The 19,486-nt window shown below is 39.5% G+C and overlaps 1 protein-coding gene across 2 annotated transcripts in view; it reads right to left on the bottom strand.

Annotated features, from left to right (window-relative positions):
- ARHGAP28 (Rho GTPase activating protein 28) overlaps nucleotides 1-19,486 on the bottom strand; it is a 73,910-nt gene that overhangs the window by 48,056 nt on the left and 6,368 nt on the right. Inside the window, exon 1 of one of the 2 annotated variants that reach the window (XM_027650958.1) lies at nucleotides 233-386. The exons of the other annotated variant lie outside the window; for it this stretch is intronic. The gene's annotated coding sequence lies outside the window, so the exon portion shown is untranslated. Of the gene's footprint in view, nucleotides 1-232; nucleotides 387-19,486 lie in introns of those variants that run through there. 2 annotated transcript variants of the gene reach the window in all.

The raw sequence follows: 19,486 nt of genomic DNA, 5'->3' as shown, positions 1-19,486 counted from the left end.
TATGCCCATTCTAAAGTTGCCTATGTTTGCACTCTGTCCAGTTGTTTTTCTACAGTGGATCTTTTTTTCTTTGTTCCAGCTTTCCTGCCTGGTAAAGCTGGAAAATTCCACTAGTGATAACTTTGACAGCTTGCTCCCCCTCCTGTCCCTCATGTTTAAGGAAACAAGAGGGAGGGAACAAGGTCTGGAAGGCTGAGAAGTTACTGATTTAGTAAATTTTATGAAGTCTTACCTCAGAGCAGAACAGAGGCTTGATGTTATCCTTAAAGAAGCAGAGCCGAGTATTTCTTAAACCCAACTTCTTCATGCTTCTAGTGGCAGTCAGTCCCTCCTCAGCCTACGATCACCAAGTTGCATATTCTGGGAGTTATCTGACAGCCTGTGATAGGATATTTCTGCCTCTAGTCATACAAGGGCTGCAGGAACAAAGAGTGGTGGAGCTGCTGGCCCTTCTGGGACACTGACACTGCTCCATCACTATTTAAAGAGCAGATGCGTTCAGGATAAATCCTCTTAGCATGTTTTCCTGTTTGTGTCAGAACTTAAACCTTTTATCCGTTTCCTAAGAGGAGAAATAAAAAAGTAATCAGCACTAAGCTGCGCTGTAATTCAGGAGAGTCCCTGTGGGGTGGCTCAGAAAAAGACAGAGCCAGTCTATGTGTTTTCTTCTAAGGAGAAATGAGACACTGCCAATAGCATAAAGAAAAAAAATCATAAATGGCCAGATGCAAATTAATGAGGAGCTCTTTCTGCATGGAGATGGCTGCTCCACCCATAAGAGAAGCGTACTGTGCAATGCCAGTGAGGAAGGAAAAGCGAGACAGGGTACGGCTGTTAAGAAATCAAGTGTTTATGGGAAAGCCTTTCTTACTTTTCTTACAGTGGGATGATCAGAGGAATACTAAAAAATTTCACCAGGTTTGTATGAACAGTGGCCCAGAACTGGGTTGTGGCCACAAGATCATAAAGCTGTGATATTCAGGGATGGCTTTGAGCTGCAGCTGGGGGATGACAAAACACACTGTGCAAAAAGTTCACTATCACAGGCAGTAAATGCTGTCAAAGAAGCCCTAAGAAATAAGTCTTGAGCATGGAGAACATATGAGATGGTCAAACTTTACTCCCTCCCTCAAACCTTTGTTTATGCATTGAAATGCTTAAATGGGTCTATTAAATTTACAGCATTCCTACCATCATTCCTCCAGCCTGAAATACAGGAGGAAAAGCTGACTTTCTGGTTATAAGCATTTTGACATCCTTCACTTCCTCCAAAGACATGGCTAAAACCCTACAGCAGAATAGAGGGAAAAGAAAGCCTGTTATTTAACCAGAGAGAGAAAAAAAAAAAAAAGACTGAAACAAAGGAGAGAGAAGGGAAAGGACTTCCTGAATCAGACACAGATTTCCTCAGGGGCAGAAAAGAGCAAAACCAGAAGTGGCCTGGTTTTACAGTTCATCTTGAAGTTAAATTTGCTCTATCTTTTAAACAGGACTTAATGTTACCTTTCTTCTGGTGAACTTTTATGACTGCAAAAATCCTTGACAATTTTGAAAACTTCTGATAATTTACCATTGTCTGTATGTCTGTTTAGAGACTGATAGGTCATGCTTTAAAGGACAAACTGCAGGAAAGAGTGAGCATGGCTCAGGAATTTGGAACTGTGGGGCTGTTCACGCTACAAATGTAAATATGCTAGTACAATATCATCCCCACTAAATGCCTCTACAGTGTTACCCCCTACAAGCACTCAGAGGCAACCTCTAGGCCGAATAGCTTTGAGACTGCCTTCTCTGCTTCCTTCAAGGATATCCTCTTCTTCTCTTTAGTGGTGATATACTGTCCCTGCTATTACTCTCCTTGAGCTATTGCTATATGAAGAAATGCAAGTTATTTTTTTACCTCATTCTAGGCTTTGTCAGAACAGTCATATAATATAGTTTTTGGATTGCCTTTTCCCAAAGTTGCTCTCTGACGGAATTTATACAAGCCTCGATAACAGTGACTTAGTTTTTCCTAGAGATGAAGGTGACATTTGGTTGCATTTTGTAAATATGAATTTTTCAACCCATGTCTCTTGCAGCTCACTGCCTGTGTGGTAGAGAAAAATGCTGTTGCAGAGGGAGAGGAAGATGCAGAGATCGGCTCACTTGCAGCAATTCACAATGAATGTATCTTCCCTCTGGCTGCTGTCAGCAATTAAAACACTCCCTGTGTTTCAATAAATGCTGGATCCTCTCATTTAACATGAAGTGTTGAACCAGGATGTGTGAATTAGCATGCTGCTTGCCACAGGCTTCTGATTACAGCCCACAGAAAGAAAGTCACCTCCAAAGAGCAATTCAGCTCACCTACTGATGAGAGGTTTCTCTTGCTGTCCATAAAGTGAGGGACTCAACTGAGAGCTATTAGATGCTGGAAGTGGGTAAGTGCTCACTGGGCACTGGGTACATCTAAAATTAACGGAAGTGTGACCTTCTACCTCCAGGTCCTTGCACTTTAACATATTTTACCTCCAAAATTTTCTTTAACTACATTTTAAATAAGCCTTAGGTCAAAAGTCTTGCCATAAAACTGTGTAAATATGTTTAAACATCATTTTTTTAGCCTTCATTCTTTCAGGATCAGCACAGTGGTGAGTCTTAATCATATCTGTCCTACGAAAAATAAACAGTGGTGAACTCATATACACAGGTATCCCCCCTCCAAAGCCAGTGGGGATTTGCATGACACAGAGATCTGTCTGCCCTGCCATCTTTATTCATATTTGAGTATTCTGTTTTATGGTTTGTACAAAAGTAACTCTGAACTAATTCCATATGTGGGAAATAATGATGAAATATTTCAGCCAATATACTGAATGTCATGCAATTGATAAATACTGACACATGGTTTCATGCTATTCTTTTTCTAATGTTAAATGTTATAATCAGTCATAAACAATTAGCTATGTAAATAACTGATTTTTTTCAGGGCTTTGTCCAAACCAGTAATTGAACAAAGTCTTCATTTAAAGTTAATCTCAAACTAAGCCGTTTTCTTTTCCTGTAGAAATTCGGAAGAACAATAAACAATTTGATCTCAGATTTGTTTTACTTTTCTGTTGAAAGTTAAATCCACAGAAATCAGAAAGAAAACTGCTCATTTAGAAGATGTTGCAACGGAATGCTGCAGCTTTTTCCAATTTTCGCCTGTTTTTTTCCTTGACTCAAAACATGCTCTGTAGATTGTTCTCATCAACCCAAACTTTTTTTTTCCCCTTGAAAAAAAAATGTTCCCTTTTTATTTGGTCCCACTTCTGAATACAGTCTCCTGCTTTAACAGGTCACTGCTGCTGGGGAATAGCTTTAAGGACTTGTCTAACTGAGGTCATATGGCAGGCAAGAAAATAAAACTATAAGGAAGGAACTGGAATAATTAGCACTGGATTAATTATTCCACAGAAATAAAACTGGCATGATCATAACTATGTGGTGGTTTCTTCTGAAACATGACTGCTATTTCCAGAGTCTCTATATATTGATCTATTCCAGCTGTAGTGAGCAAAAACCAGAGGCTCTTCTGCAAGCCGGATTTTACATTAACACTGGGATACATTTAGCACACATGCTCCAAATCTGGCTTGTTTTTCGTGGTATAAAAATGGCAATATCCTAAAGTCTAATAAGTGATGTATTTGAAAGCAACTATGTAGATAGGAAGAAAATAGTCATTCATGGCCAAGCAGTCCAGCCCCTCAGATGACATGGAAGATTAAACCTTCCCCTCGGAGATCTGAAGATCTGCTTCTTCTGTCTGGGCTTTGACAGAGGATCTGTGAAATGTCCCACCTACATCCATGATCGATTAAGATTTAATTGTGGTCTTAGCTCTGCCTGGGAGACCATTAATTTACAGAATAGGGTTTTTCAAAAGAAAATACTTAACCTCAAGACCATTTAGACATAAAACCAGTCAGGCATGAGAAGAGGGTTTACAGAGCATGACAAAAGAAGGATTGCAAAATGTGCAGCAATGATCTATGAAAGCTGTGGAACAGAGAAATCCTTGCAATGCCTGCAGGAAGGGTTTTGTTTGGCAGCGCCCTTGTGCCTCCTCGCAGGAGCCCCACTGCAGACCGCTGAGCTGGGCTTCAGAAATACGCTGAGGCAGCATTCTTTATCTGCAGGAACGCTTGGTGTCGGCTGCGAAGGTCACCTTGACAAATGAACTTGCCTGGTGGAAAAAAACCCTCCTCCACTGGTAAATTAGCAGGAAGAGACTGAGCTTGTTTTCCAGTGCCCATTGCGACAGGGCCATATGTACACTGGAAACAGTATGTGGAGCTATGTGTGCTGGATTTGCGAACACAGAAGGTTTTCTCAGGTGGCTCTTTGATCTTTGGACAAACACTAATTGTTCCCTTAATTTTCAGTCAAATTGCCAAAGGTGACTTTTGGCAATATTCTCCTATTAGACCATCCAACAAAAGCATGTATTGCTTCTTGCATTATATCATAGGCAAGCTGCTAGTTAGTTATCCTAATCCCAAAGATTTACAGTACAATTCCCTAAGGAAGTCACTTAGTGTCTCTTAGAGTCATCATTTCTTTCAAAACTAAACCAAGAAGACCAAGAATAAAAAGATGGCAGTCTGAAAGAAGAATCACTGACAGAGGAGGACATGAATAACAAACACTATCAGTCACATGGCAAGAAGATGAAGAAAAGAATTACTTGCTAATATTGCTGATGTATTTTCACCTGGAAAGACGGACCTGAGCTGATTGTCTCCAACGCTACTTTCGCCAGGACCAATTTCTGGTTTTATCTCCTCTGCAACAACAGCCTGACAATAGAATCACAGAATAGTTTGTGTTGGAAGGGACCTTAAAGATCATCTAGTTCCAACGGCCAACCATGTTCCAACCCTCAACCATGAGTTCCAATCATGCTTACTCCCTGAACCACGTGTTGCCCTGAAGAGGCTTTTCTAGGTATAGTTTGGATCACCCCTCAAAAGCAGTGAAATTCTGATCTTTCAAAGCAATCTTTTTTGCTGATCCTTCTCCATTTTTCTTTTTCTCATTCCAAACCATCTTTCAAACTTGACTTTCTGCAACTTCTTCTGCTTGATGTCTTGGTGCATAGGGAAATGTTAGGGGCAGGGTTTCTGCAGTCTAAAATGATTGTCTGCTTCTCTACTCCAAAACAAGAATATTCATAACATATGATGTGGGCTGAGGGTTCAAAGATTATTATAAAGAGTATGGAAACCCAGAATGCATGATATCAAAGCCTGAAGTATTATTGCAGCTTGAGCAAAAACAGAGGAACATTGTCTAAACCCAAACAAAGCCAAGCAATGGGTAAAAGCCCTGGCTTACTGATTGCCAAATATAAGACATTACTCCCCCTCCTCCCTTAGATGTTAACCAAGTACTTCTAAACTAACTACAGCTAAACCACTGTAATGTATCAGAGATATTTTTATATTAACAGATGTTCTTCACAAATGTGACTTTTAAAGTAACTGCCAGATTCACATTTGGCCAGTAGCTTTTATTTTAAGAACTGGGGTGAGTTTCTGCCGTGTTTCTAGTGCTCTGTCGACCAATTCACTTTTCCTTAAAGGTGTGGTTTTAATTTGAACAAGAGACCTTACTAGTTTCACTCATTAGGTAATGTTAATTTAATCAGCAATATTACTTGAGCGGGACTGTAAATCATGAAACGTGTTCCAGTAAAAGGACTTTAAAAAACCCCTAACTAAATAGGCATTACATCTGAAAATTCTGTTGGACACAGACAAAGGAATAAAGAAATTTTTACTTTCTTTATGTAATGACTCTGAATATGCTCAATGCCTTACAAATGGCCCATCTCCAAAGTTCAGTCCTTTAAACAAAAACATAAGTCCAAGACATATCTAATTACCATGGATAACATAAATATTAGGTTAGTCTAAAATTTTGTTAATTATTTGACATGAAAGCAGAACTGGGCGTGGCAGTCAAGCAGAATTTGGGGTGCTTGTCTTGTACAACGCAGTGAAATAGAGGATAGGAGAAAACAAACTTCTATTAGCAAGTTTAAAAGAAGGAATCCATATTCCTCCACTCCACTGTGAATCATCACAGATATTTCTAGAAAAATAAAAATATAATAAATTTGAAAATATTAACATGAGGTTTAAAAAAAAAAAAGTAGCAGCCTACCTCTAAAAGTAAATGCAATGGTGTTTACCATGCCACTGGGCATTAAGAGAGTGATAGTAGTTGAGGCCACAGATCTCCCTTGCCTGACTTCAACCCAGAGACCTAGAGCCCACCATGCTCAGCACTTGGCCTGCCCAGAGCAGCCAAAATCTTGTCCATGTCACCTAAGGAACCAAGATCATCACTATTACTGCTGAAAGTGGTGTTTTGCCTTTCTTGTGCAGGTCTGAATGGCTGAAAGTAGTGGAGACACAGGCCTGCCAAGGCACTTGCATCCGCTTGGAAAATGTACCTACTCCTTGTCAAATGCAGATGCCTTCAGAAGCCTGAATGAGGTTCCTGCTTGCTTTCAAGATCAAGGCTTTTCTCAAGATTTAGAAATCTCTGTCTGCAACAGCACTGTCCGAGCAAGATATACCCAGACTCATGGTTTTCATGAGCAGAGAGATACAGAGGAGCACTTCTTCAGGACTAGCCGTCACCTGCTGTTTCCATACAGCTTTTCTTTCCCAGTTCTCACACTTGATCAAACCCAGCTGGCAGGCCCGAGGAGGACACCAGCCATGTGACAATGTCGAAGGTTTCATGTAGTCCTGCAAGATCTGGCAGTCATTTCCTTTTGCAATACTGTGTCCTGCATTAAAGCTCTTCAGCTCCTTGTTGTTTGTGTAGCAGCTGGTACTGACCCCACACCAGTGGTTTCACTGGCAGAGCTTTTTTGGCATTGGCAAGAGGGAAGAAAATTGCTGATTATGACTGCTAGAAAGTTCTGGATCAAAGAAAGGGAAAATTCAAATATTTGATAAGAGATGGTGTTTCAAAAAGGCTTTCCTGGCAACACAGCCAAAACTACACTAACAACCTCGTCTGCCAGCTGTTGTAATCGCAGGCAGTGCTCTTCAGATGGTCTGATGGACAAGTGTTTCACATGACCCCGTAAGAGCTGAGAGGGCAACTTCTGTGTTACAGGACATGAGTTATTAACTTAGTGGTGGGTTATGGCCGACAGGTTCTAAAGGGAAGGCAGTGAAATCTGACGATGTCACCCACATAGGACACATACAAGAGCTATCTGATGAAGATGCCCCTTACTCCTCTGCCCCACCAACATCTAGTTGGGGGTTTGAGTACAAAAGACCTGCTAAGAAGTTCCCTGGGACCATTTCTTGGTAGGGCTGTGGTGCTGTGTCTAGCATTCTGGACCAATTCCAGCATACAGCAAGATTTGTTTACAGTGCTCATGAAATTTCAGTCTGCTGTTTAGGCCACCTGTGCTTACTGCATTTGTTTCTGTGTGTTGTGAAAATGTTTGTTGTTATTATTTTTTTATTATTATTGTGATTATTATTATTATTATGCACTGAGGTGTGAGTCCCTCAGAAGCAGAAGTTTCCTGGTTGCTGTGCTTTGTACCAGCTACATTGAAATTTACTGTTTACCATCAAGACTCTGCAGCCCACCTGTGCCCATGCAGAGTACTGTGCTCCCTATCCATGTCCTGATTGCAGTTTAGGCAAAAAATGTAATTTTATACTCCTAAGATAGCTACATTTCAGAGACGGGATTGCTTCTTTCTCACTACATAAACTCAGAAAGTTAGGGATATAAGAAAAGCATAGCAATAACAACAAAATGTCAGAGTCTTTCCCATATTCAATTACATGGCAATTCTAAAGCTGCTGTCTTGGGCCCTATGAGGCATAGTACTCTGCTCCAGTGAAGAATGATTTCTAGACTCAGAGGGTATGAACATATGTGGGGATATACAAGGCCATAATCTAATCAATGATCCAGGACTATACTTTGTCTTTTTCAGGCCCTAGGCCAATTTCATAACCAAGGAAAAGAGGTTAATATTTCCTTTATCTTTGTTTTTCTTTCTGGCTGGCTGTTTAGAGAATATAGCAGCTATTTGAAGACAGCTGGAGGTTTGCAGTGCTGGTAAAAATTTGTTGTGGGGGAAATGGAAAATCAGCAGGGTGTAGGTGAGCAGGAATGGTATTCCTGGAGAGTGTTGTTTTCCACAGGGCTAAAATGCTGGGTGCCTGCACTTTGGCACCACAGCTGATGCATCGCAGGTGACAAACACACCCTGTGCATGTGCACACACACCCACCCCCACCCCACTCCCCATGGATGCACAAATGCACATGGAGCACAGGAGAGACCATAACACAGTATGTCTGTACACCCTGAGGATTTTTAAAGCATTAATGATCAGTTGATAGGGGAATTACGCAGCCTGACCCTGAAACTAAAACCTTGAGCAGATTTGCCATGACTGCTTGCTTCACCATCCCTTTCTGACTACAGTCTTCAGACTGGTTACAGATCTGGCTATGAATTTTGAAAGTTTGCTTAGGAATTGTAATTTACAGCAGCTCTTTGCAAAGATTCACTATTACTGGAAAGAGATGGAAGTTGAGTGCACGGAGGTTGCACATCATGTTGACAGCCACGTTTAGAGCTATCGACTTGAAATATTTCATGTAGTGTATGCTGTCAGACACATCATGAATCCTGGTTTACTAGGGATTTCTTTGATTTGATTTAACAGCTTATTGCCCCTTTGGAACATATGCTGACTCTGCCTGAGAATTTATTACACACCCTCCCTTCTGCCCTATAGCTGAAGTTTTTCTTTTTCACAGGTTGAGCAAAAGGAGTTTTGAATAACTCTAAGTAGGACCTCAGCTCAAGCAAAAATATTGTCCCCTGGAGTTTCCTCAGAGGCGAGTGGTCTCTACAGGAGTTTCCACAGTGGGGAACCAGTGGCCTAAGCCTGCTTGGCACTGACTATTCAGAATAAAAAATATGGGGGTTGGAGTGGAGAAGGAAAAACCTCAGAAGTGCCAGGGCTCAGAGCTGGAAAGAGTTTTTTCTACAAACCTGAAAAATTAAGCAAGATCTGGTTCCTTTGAGGTGCTCAGCACGTTGGCCACAATCCAGTAAAGCACTTAAATATTAAGTATGCTCTGGAGAGTGCCCTAGGAAATAGTCTAAGCACTAAGTACCCAGCAGGATCAAGCTCCAAATAGGGACCAGACATAAAACAGATGGCATTATGCTAGCTTTGCCATATTAATAAGCTATTTGGTTTGCATTTTCATCTCTGTCCTTTTCCCCTCTTGCTTGCTTTGCCTTTTCTATAAAACAATCCATGTGTATCAGGAGAGGAGGGCAACATACTGAAAGTGCGCCTTATCACCTTTTCACAAGTACAGAGTTAAAACAAGAGCTGGGAAAGCTGTTGCTTTATTTTAACTTAAATCAGCAGTGCTTGGACAAGAACCATCAGGAGTTTGGAGCTGCTGAAAGAAGGAAAATGCTGACTGTCCTCTAATGAGCTCTCCAAATGTGCCTGCGTCAGAGGTTATTGCAATGCCTTGGGATTTTTTGGGGAATTGTGGCAAGTGGGATGTCTGAGCGGTAACAATGGAAGACAGCTCTCTGCCTGTTTATAAACTGGGTTCAAACTGAACTGGAGTAGTGCTCAGCACTCATGCATCCACTGAGGTCACCTGCCAGAAGGCAATGGGAAGAAAATCAAACTCTATTTGCTGCTTTGTTTTTTTTTTAAACAAGTTCCTGGCTTTCCACTTTTTCATTTCCAGCACTATTACAACTATCTCCAGAACTTCCTCAGACCTGTGATTTGTGTAGATGCCAGCTTTTACATGGATGTTTTTGAAACTGAGTGCTGGTTGACTGGAAGCTATTCTAGTTGGAGACACTTTCCTACACAAAGCCGAGGTGGGACACGCGCCTCAACCTCTGCACTGCTGGCACTGCTGACTCTCAAGACAGAGCAGTCTGGGCTCAAGTCCAAGCCTCAGAGCCTGGATTAAGGCAAGCCAGTTGGCTGCCAGGCAGGTTAGGGGTACTTCTGTGCAGGCTGCAGCCATCATTTTGTTGGAGCTGTGCATGCATGTGGGTTGTGCAGTGAGACTTAAGAGGAAATTTCTGTGATCATTTTAACATTCAGGCAACTGAAAAAGGAGCTGACAGAGGCGCCAGGCCTTTGCTTCCATGACAGCATTAATCTTCCCCTGGTCTTGGAGAGAAATTCTAAATGAACTTAACACATGTTCTCAAAGAGCTTTCCTTCTCAAAGTTATTTGTACTGTGGGTCCTGCACTGATAAATGATAATCCCAATGAATTGGTCAATGTAAATGAAACTTCACTTCATTATAATTTTAGTGAGGATGCTTGATGCTGTGTTTTTATTTAAGAAGCTGACAGATGACTACCATGGACTGGAACTTTTAGGAAACGTGGATTTTCCTGTGTCAGAAGTTGGTGGTGGAAACAGGAGGAAGGACTAATGCCCTTTTATTTTATATCTGTGTATCACGTAAGAAAATTTCTCTCTTAGATGTAGTTATGGAGTTCTGTTGGTCCAGGGAAAGGAGTTTCAGATAAATATAATTTTAAGAATTAAGAAAAATAATATTATTGCTACTGCTGGAAAAGTTCCTGTTTGACAACCAAGTTATGCTAACTGTCATGTTAAAGTTTAGTCCATGGCAAATGCAGCATAGTTCAGAGTAATTCTGCCATGAAAGAAGTAAAAGCCCAGTTATTTCTTCTTTGCCACATGCTAAGAGCAGGTTCCCAAACAGTTATAAAAGCTCATAGTGCACGTGGTGGCTTATTTTTTCATTGGAATTTGCTTGTGATTCTCAGTCCTCATAGACTAGGAGGGAAAGAAAGTAGTTTGGAGATAGATGACTACCTGAAAAGCACCTGCAAGCCTGGTTGGAATTCAACAATAACTTTTGATCAAACAAGGAACAAACTGAAACTAAGCCATTTTGCATTTGTGAACTGCCCAGTCCTCTAAAGTTTCCTCCAGAAAACGCTCACATAGGTGCAGTTTTCACAGCTTAAGGAAGTACAGGAGTCTATGGGCAGGTATTTTGTTTGGTTTCCCTACACTTTCTGTCCATACATTCACCACAAAACTACAGCTGTGAAAACTCTCAGGGAGAGTTTTTTGGTTTCAATGTAACACTTTGAGGCAATGATCTGAGCTGGGAAATGGATCAGGAGTGCCTCAGAGCACCCTCTGGCACATCCTGCAGTAAAGCTTAGAAGTTGCCTGAGTTTGTTCTTCATGAGCAACTGGACAATGCAATTAATTCCCCCAGGTGTCTATCTATGACAAATTTTTGTCAAAAATTTTGTATACAGAGCATTTCTATTTGAAACAGAATATTAATAATAATGTGTGAATCAGGCCCAGCAAACACTGGAGGAAACACAGGGCAAGTGCTATTAACAATAAGTTTATGCTTAAGTTTGCGTCCGATGAAAATTAGACAACTACAGCAACTCAGAGAGGCCATAGAGCTGCTCTCATTTGTCTTGTCATTAGGGTTAAACCAGCCTGTACATCAAAAAGTGTTCGAAGTACTTAGAAATACAGTAAACCATAACACTTTCTATGGTACAGACAGTACCAGTGTATAAGTCAAGACTTTCTACTCAAGATATTATCTGATTGCTTTTTTCATGCAAAATAAACTAATTTCATTTCTGTGAGGCAAACACTGGATCGTAGCATGAGGTCACAGCTAACCAAGAACCTACTCTCTTATCGTAATTCTCAAGGAAGCAGGACTTTCCTATTTACATATTGTATAGGACAGCAGTCAAAACTCAAATACAGTGTAGTAAATCATGTAGTAAGGCATTTCAAGGGTTGCATCACAGAAATGTACAGACTTGACCTTTCAAAAAACTTCTCCTATCATATCTGGTATAAACATGTATTTTCTGCCTTTCGGGGAAACGCCTAGTGACATCAGTCTGTTTCAATTACTTGTTTAGTTCTGAGTAGCAATTTCAACAATCCCTATTCAATATTCTAGTCACCAACTTTCTTTTACACATAATCCAATCAGAGAACTTTTCAACAGCTTTGATTTCAACAAGTGCATGATTAAATCAGTAATTTAAATAAAGCACCACATCAAAACAAAACACTGAATTCAAGAATAAGCTTCAGCTAAAGAATTTTGCATGATATTTCATCTACTTTTATCATGGTTTCAGTCTGTCTGTCACTTTACTACTTAGTAATGGAAAAGTGTATCTACTCAGCAAGATCTCTTGCAATGCTGTCAAACATTTCTCATTTTCAAAGAATGACTAGCTAAGTTTTTGTCGACAACAAGGCAAATGCAAAAAAACTCCTCATCTGCGCAGCAAAGGCATTTACATGAAAGCATGCTTGTCTTTAAGCAGATCTTAGGTACAGTTTCTTTTTTACTTATGTACTTCTAATTTCCTTAACTAATTGTCACTTTATCATTAAATTTTGAGTTTTCTTCTGAATTCGTTTACGTTTCTTTGATGATTGGAAGTTTTATTGGTTAGGGTTCTGATTTGTGCTGTACTAGTTAATTTTATCTTTACATAAGCTATGCATTCTGAAAATACAGATAGGATGATATAAATCTCCACCAATCTTCTTATCTCAGGCACCTAAAATTATATCTATATATATTTATATTCATTTGAATTGATGTCTATAATCAGACTCAATTCAATGATTCATCTCTAGAAGGTGCAACATCAACTACAAAGACCAAAATACCTTCCCCATTCTTAAAATTCACAGGACTCATTCCAAAACCACAGAAGACCAACTCATCAAAAGTCAAAACTAATACCAAAAGCACAAAGAATGTCACCAGTAGAGGAAAAAAAAAAATCCCACAGCTTGATACTTACAGAATTCCTCAAAATCTATCTGCTTCTTTCCAGCTGCCGGCCAGAGGATTGCTGTGCATGAGGCAGAGACACAAACAGTACATCCTTTGTTACCTGTTCACAAGGCTATTTGAAGTCTGCTAAAGGCAAACTTCTGAGCAGATAAATAATGACAGAATAAGATGAAGGAAAAGCACATACATGATTTTGAGTCAGCTCTTTTGCTTTCTGCACAGCAATTCTTATGAAGATTGCAAGGCAGAATATTTTTTTTTGCTGTTAGTATTGCTCATTTGGAGTTTTTATAGCTGTGTGGAGATCTGCTTCATTGTATTTGATTTCAGCTAATCAAGCATACAAATGAACAGGAATGCAGACACATAGCACCGTAAAAAACACAGAAGGAAGTTTTTTCAAACAAAATCCCTTTATTTTGCAGTGGTTCCAGTGATGCAATCAGAATAGGAAGGAAAGTCTGTGTTGCTTCATTGTTTTGTTTGGATTTTGGGGTCCAGTGCTAACTTGTGATAATATTTCCATTTGTAAGTATATTTCTCTGAGGGCAATCCAAAAAAGTGACTGTGATGAATCTAAAGGGAAAAATATCTCAACCAACTTGCTAAATTTTTCCATCATGAGTGACTGTTACAGAATTGCCCCACTCAATTATCTTTCCTGTGTAGTTCAGTAGCTTTTGGCTAAGTTTATTGTTTTTTATCAAAGTCCAGTAAATTCACAAAGTGGATTCAACAGAAGTGTAACTACAGAGAAATTCAATAACTGATTCGTATCCACGTGGAATTTAAGACTTTCTAAACAAGGTAATGGAGTGAACAGCATAAATGACCAAAAAGAAGCGCTGCAACATGTATCAAAGATACAGCTGGTTGCAGAGTACTGACACAGGACCTCCAGATCTTTAGAGGCAAGCCCAAAGCCTACTGTCACCGTGAGGAGTTTTAATCTGACCTTAATTGTGGTGAAATGTCAATTACTCCAAAGATTCAACTCTCTAGCCTCCACAGTTCAACTGTTAAACCAAACATATCCTCTCTATAGATGTGACTTATCTGATTGGCCCATCACACCACGTAACTCTAAACAGGATTTTCCAGGTGTCATGTACAGAGCACTGTATTGTCTCTCTGGCTTTAGGTAGCATGGTTTAAGTGTGAGAAAGGACAACGGTGGCAGAAATGTTAGCTTAAGTAAACAGGATTTTTCGTTATGTCTCCGATACATAAAATGCAGCAGTTTTGCAAAATGAGCAAACTCTTTTCATCAAATGTAAAATTGATATTAAAGATTAATAGGTTTCCTCCCCTCCTGTAAGAATATGTCACTGCCCTCACTGTACATAGTATGCGTTGTTCATTGTTTATCCCTGAGACCTACTCACTGTGTTCAAGTGATCTTCAGAGGATGATAAATTTGGTCTGCTATAACCACATTATAGGGCATTACTCATTTTACAGGTAGTCAGAAATGACAGAAAAGTGGTATTAACTAAATATAGATCATAGAAAAGCATAGAAAAATAAATACTGAGCTTATTATCATCAGCTATACCAATTGCTTAAGTATACTGATGTCAGTGAATGTTTTAAGACCCCGTGAAGATGGCCAAAGGCATAAATCTGTGTTTTGTCAAAAGATATCAGAAATACTCTTCCCACTTTATTTTCTATTATTTTATTGTCTGTTTCTGGTACCTGGTGCAAATTTCTGTACTTAATTTCAAAGATGAATGCTGTACTAAGTTTAAATTTATTCAAAGTCTTCAAAGTTTGCCTATTAAATGTTATCACTACTGCTATGTCCAGTGAATTCATGGGATAGGCCTATCTGTGGGCTTTAGGGTAGCCCCACAGACATGTACCATGTCAGCGTTTGGGTCACTCCTGTTGTTGCACAGCCTGAGATCCCCTTTGGTTTGGATAAATACAAAATCTATGTCAGAGATGGAAACTCGTCACCAATAGACTCAAAGGAGGTAACTTTATCTAGCTGTCCACTCCACTGATATAATTAGGAATGCACTTTGTCAGCCTTTGAGGGTTTAACTACAGCTGGCTGGGTTCAAGGCAGTCTCAGAAACCAATCTGTTCTTAGTAACACCATCTCCTTCACAAAATTACAGACATACTTTCGGCAGATATACCCAGCTGACTGCTGAACGATGTTTTTCCACCCACTTTTGCAGTGGTCAATGTTTTTTTCAGCGTAACTGAAGCTCTGGATCAATGCCATGACATGATTCAGAAACCAAAGGCTGAACTGACAGCTCAAGAATAAAGGTTATAAACCTTATTTACAGTGTTTAACTGTGGCTCAGTTCAGCCTCTGAACATAATCATATTTCTGATCCAGCTGATGAAATTTAATTAGAAAAGAGATTCTAATGGACATTTGGATGCTAACTGGCCTAACTATTGTTTAAGAAACAAGATATTTTAAGCTCGCTTCTCCTGGAAAATCAAAACTCTACTCTTCAGATGGATTAGCTAAGCTAGAGGGAAAAAAATCTAACCTAATAAAAATTTAAAATGTTCTTTGAATTTATTAATCAGAACTAGATCTGGATCCCTGCTGTACCCTTAATTATTCTACTGTAGTCTGCAGGCATTCAGATGATGAATACTTTCATAATGTTGTCAATAAGCTTTTCTTAGTGAATATCATAAGCACCACACCTTTTTCATGGGCTTTGCTCTGGTAGGAATCTGATTTACACAAATGAACAAGATATTTTACTATGGTTCAGGTAACTTGGGGGAAGTTTCCCCTCCAGGCTGCAAAGTATTTGAGAAAAGTGCAGTGTAACTTTATACCTGTTTACACCTCTAGACCTGAAAATACCCAGCCTAACCTATTAATCAGCAGAGTGGCCTGCTCAGAAAAACACACACCCTTTTTTTTTTTTTTCCTTATCAGTCCTGAAGCATTAGTCCAAACACTTTGAATTCCAGCCTTCAAGTTTTCACCTCCAGCCATGTCAGTGGGCTGGACTCAGGCTCCCCGGGGCCAGAAGTTGTGGTAGTGCATCACTGTGACTGCTTGGTGGCTTGGGCAAAATTCTGCGCTAATGCAGCTGTACAGCTCCTGGACACAGGTAGAGGGAGGTCAGATTTTCTTGCAGCCACCCTATAAAAGTATATTCTGAATTCCTGTGAGCAATCATTATGTTGTAATTGTGAAATTCACTAAAGCCACAAATTAACTCTCTTGCTGTTAAAACCATATGATGTCAGACTGAACCTTTTTTGGTTTTATTTTTTTCTCATTGCTTTATTTGGTTCCTTTTTGCCTGTAATGCAGATTTTCAGTAGGTATCAGAATACAAACATTGCAGTTGGGCCTTAAATACCAAGAGCAAATAAATTCCAGTGTCCTGTGTCTGAGAGCAACAAAAAAAAAAGACTGTGAAATAAAAAAGCAATACACATCTTTATTGCTTCATTAAGTCTCCATGTAAGTAGAAGAAGGTTAACTCTGAAAATTATAACTTACTATATCTTTTACAATTCTTGATAGCATTAATGGTGTTAATTATTGACAATCTCATTATCCACATGGATATCATACCCCATGTTTGAATGTGGAAAGAGAAAATGAGCCTCCAAGGACATCCTGTGACAGTAACTCCACGTACAAATGAGCGATTACGTGAAACTAGTGACTCGTTGCATGGTATGTACTGTAATTAATTACAGATTTACTTGTGTTCACTGTAGACTGAAGCAAGCTGGTTTGGTTTGCACAGTCTTACTGCTTTGCTGAGTATGGTGCAGTTAACTTTAGGCCTCACTTAGCAAAATCTTTTAAAACAAATTCAGTAATTAAAAAAAGCTGTAAGAGCTGGAGTCCACTAGTGATGAAATGCATTTTGGCCACACAAAATAGATGCAGAAACAATGTACCTCCCAAAAATCTGTGGCATGCTTCCTAAATACAGAACATGGAGGTCTTATACAATGAAGAAGGTTTTTCAAGAAGTGACGTAGTAGGTTCCCTTGTTTATTTATTTCTAATTGCTACTTTTTGTCACAAGCAAGAGATGGTTTGAACAAATATACCTGAAGAAACTTCCAGTTAATATTTGACTTGTGGGATAAGTAATTCTAATGTTTGCAATATACTCTGTGAATTGTCAATGACACGTGGGTAACCTTAAGTTTCATCCTCCATCTATGGACCTGCATATATTGTACACACACACATAAATTAGATTAAATGAGTATTTTCAGAAACTTCACAGTCCCAGTAATGTTATCCTTACATTCTTGTGGTTTAATAGCTTTTGCTAATTGAAAGAAAGAAGAAGGGAAAAAAGCAAGCAAGCAAGACAGCATCAAAGGATTGCAGCAGATCACTGGAGCTTATGGCGAAATGCATCCTCTGAGTGAAAGATGTAAGAAGGACCTTATACAAAGTGAACACAATTGTTTCAGCAGACAACAAAAGATTCCCACTTATTCCAAAGACCCCTCTCCTGTGCTTGGCTAGCTGTCCCAGCTTCCTTCTGCCAACCCTCTCTCCAAAAGTGAGCACTTCTAATATGAAATCCTGTTTCAGCTTGAGTACAAAGGCTTTCCTTGTCTCTGTTCATCAGGATAAACTCACTGTTTCCTTTCATTTCCTTGCACATGCACGATATGGGCACCATCTGGCCTAGAAACGGTCAAGGACATCCAAGCCTGGAAAAAACATCTTCAGAGAATGCCCTAGGCTCCCCTACTCCATGTTACACCTGTAACTACATTAAACATTTTATAATCATCTCTGATAAATCCAGACAAATATTTAAAACTCAAGTTTTCAAAATATTTGAAGAACGGAGAGAAGTATTACAAAAGGAAGGCAGGCCTAGTCACCGTTATGTTTTAATTATCTAAGACTTCATACTGGTGTCCTATTCTGCAAGAATACTATTAAAGAGGAAGTCAGCCTGAGCTGAGAGAAGAGTTAGCATAATCAGATCACACCCTGTAAGCAAAGTTATTAACAAAAAGGTCTGAGTTCTGATGTGATTCCATTTCCACTGAATTCAGAGGTAAAACCTTCATTACTACACCTAAGTGTCCATTAATTCAGTTCATGTGTATAAACAAGGCTCATAACCCACTCGATGTTTCACTGCAAGATTTATTATTGACCTTTTATTAGACTAGAATAGAAAAAAAGACAGAGCACTTCATATTAGATTGATACAACTACCCAGTTCTTGCTCTTCTATTAATGTTAACTTTAAAAAGGATTTGTCATTCTCACTTTTAAATTCCTTCTTGATCAATAGATATGATCATCACCAGGCTGGGAAATAAGTTTGAATGATATTGGTTCAGAGCTTTTATTAGCCAGAGAAACAGATGGTGAGGATGCTCTCTGGTGCCATACTTAGAGTTTGCATTGACTACCCCAGAGTCTGGGTAACTGCAGACTCTATGATGCCTGCAGGGTTGTAGTTAGCTAGGAACAACCTACTCCGTGAGGCCTTTATAAATTTATTATTCCCTGCCCAAATCTGACCATTGGGAAGCTAGTATTTTTTTGATTAACTGTGGTAAAATATGAAGACTTACAGCTCTGTAGCTTCTTCCACCTTTGGCAGCAAACTCTGAGAGTGACCCAATGTCTGATGTCCTGATGTTTCACCCACAGGTGTTTAAAACACAGTTCCCTGACTTGCCTCTTGCTTTACTTGTCTTTCATCTGGTAAATGATGTAAACCCAGCTGGATTTCTACATCTGCTACAGGTTTTCCACATATACTACCCTATGTCTCTCTCTGGTAGGGCTCTTCTACCCTCCACAAAAAGACTTATGGTCATTATTTTGCTTATTATTTGCTCAGAGCACCTTCTGCACAACGAGATGCTATAAAAGGCTTGTATAGTCCTCAGATGGAAATTAAATAACAGCAATACTTAGTAACAGATTTCTGTCTCTATTTTGTTGAGCCTTCTTCTGCCTAAACGTCCAACATACATCCATCCTAAACTAGATGATTTTAAAATCTGAAAATCCCACAGATTTAGAATAGTGAGTATTACACATAGCATCCTAAATAAGAAAACATAATTCTCTTTAAACGAACAAACTGATAATAGGCTCCTTGCTCCTGTGTTTGTTCCACTCTCCTCGAAAACTGTGACAGTGTCTAGAAAGTTAGGATGCTGGTAGGGGAAAAAATGAATTACAGAGATGAGGGAGCCCTCACAGATCATCAATCTTTTCCTTGCATTAATTACAAGGGATGCCAGCTCAAGCATTTCTGATGATTTCTGCTGAAATAGTCCTTCAGGTAATAGGGCACTTTTTCAAACAAACTGTTTTTTAAACCATTTCATGTTTTGACTTCAAAATCACCAATTAAATGCCATTCCAAAACCCACGTGTCTGATGGGATTGAGGCCCAACTGTAAATTCTTTTCTGACTCCAGTTCCTTTCATTTGCACTCAAGGAGAATCAGGTCACATACCTGTGAACATGGTCCTTCTTCTCTTCTCCTTTACTCCCTTCTTCCCAACCCCTCACATCCTTTTTTTGTCTCTCACATACAACAGGACTT

Source organism: Corapipo altera, unplaced genomic scaffold, assembly GCF_003945725.1.
Source record: "Corapipo altera isolate COAL_440 unplaced genomic scaffold, ASM394572v1 24, whole genome shotgun sequence".
In the NCBI taxonomy this organism is placed as follows: Eukaryota; Metazoa; Chordata; class Aves; order Passeriformes; family Pipridae; genus Corapipo; species Corapipo altera.
The sequence above is the reverse complement of the archived record's forward strand: the minus strand, read 5'-3'. Positions and strand labels throughout refer to the sequence as shown.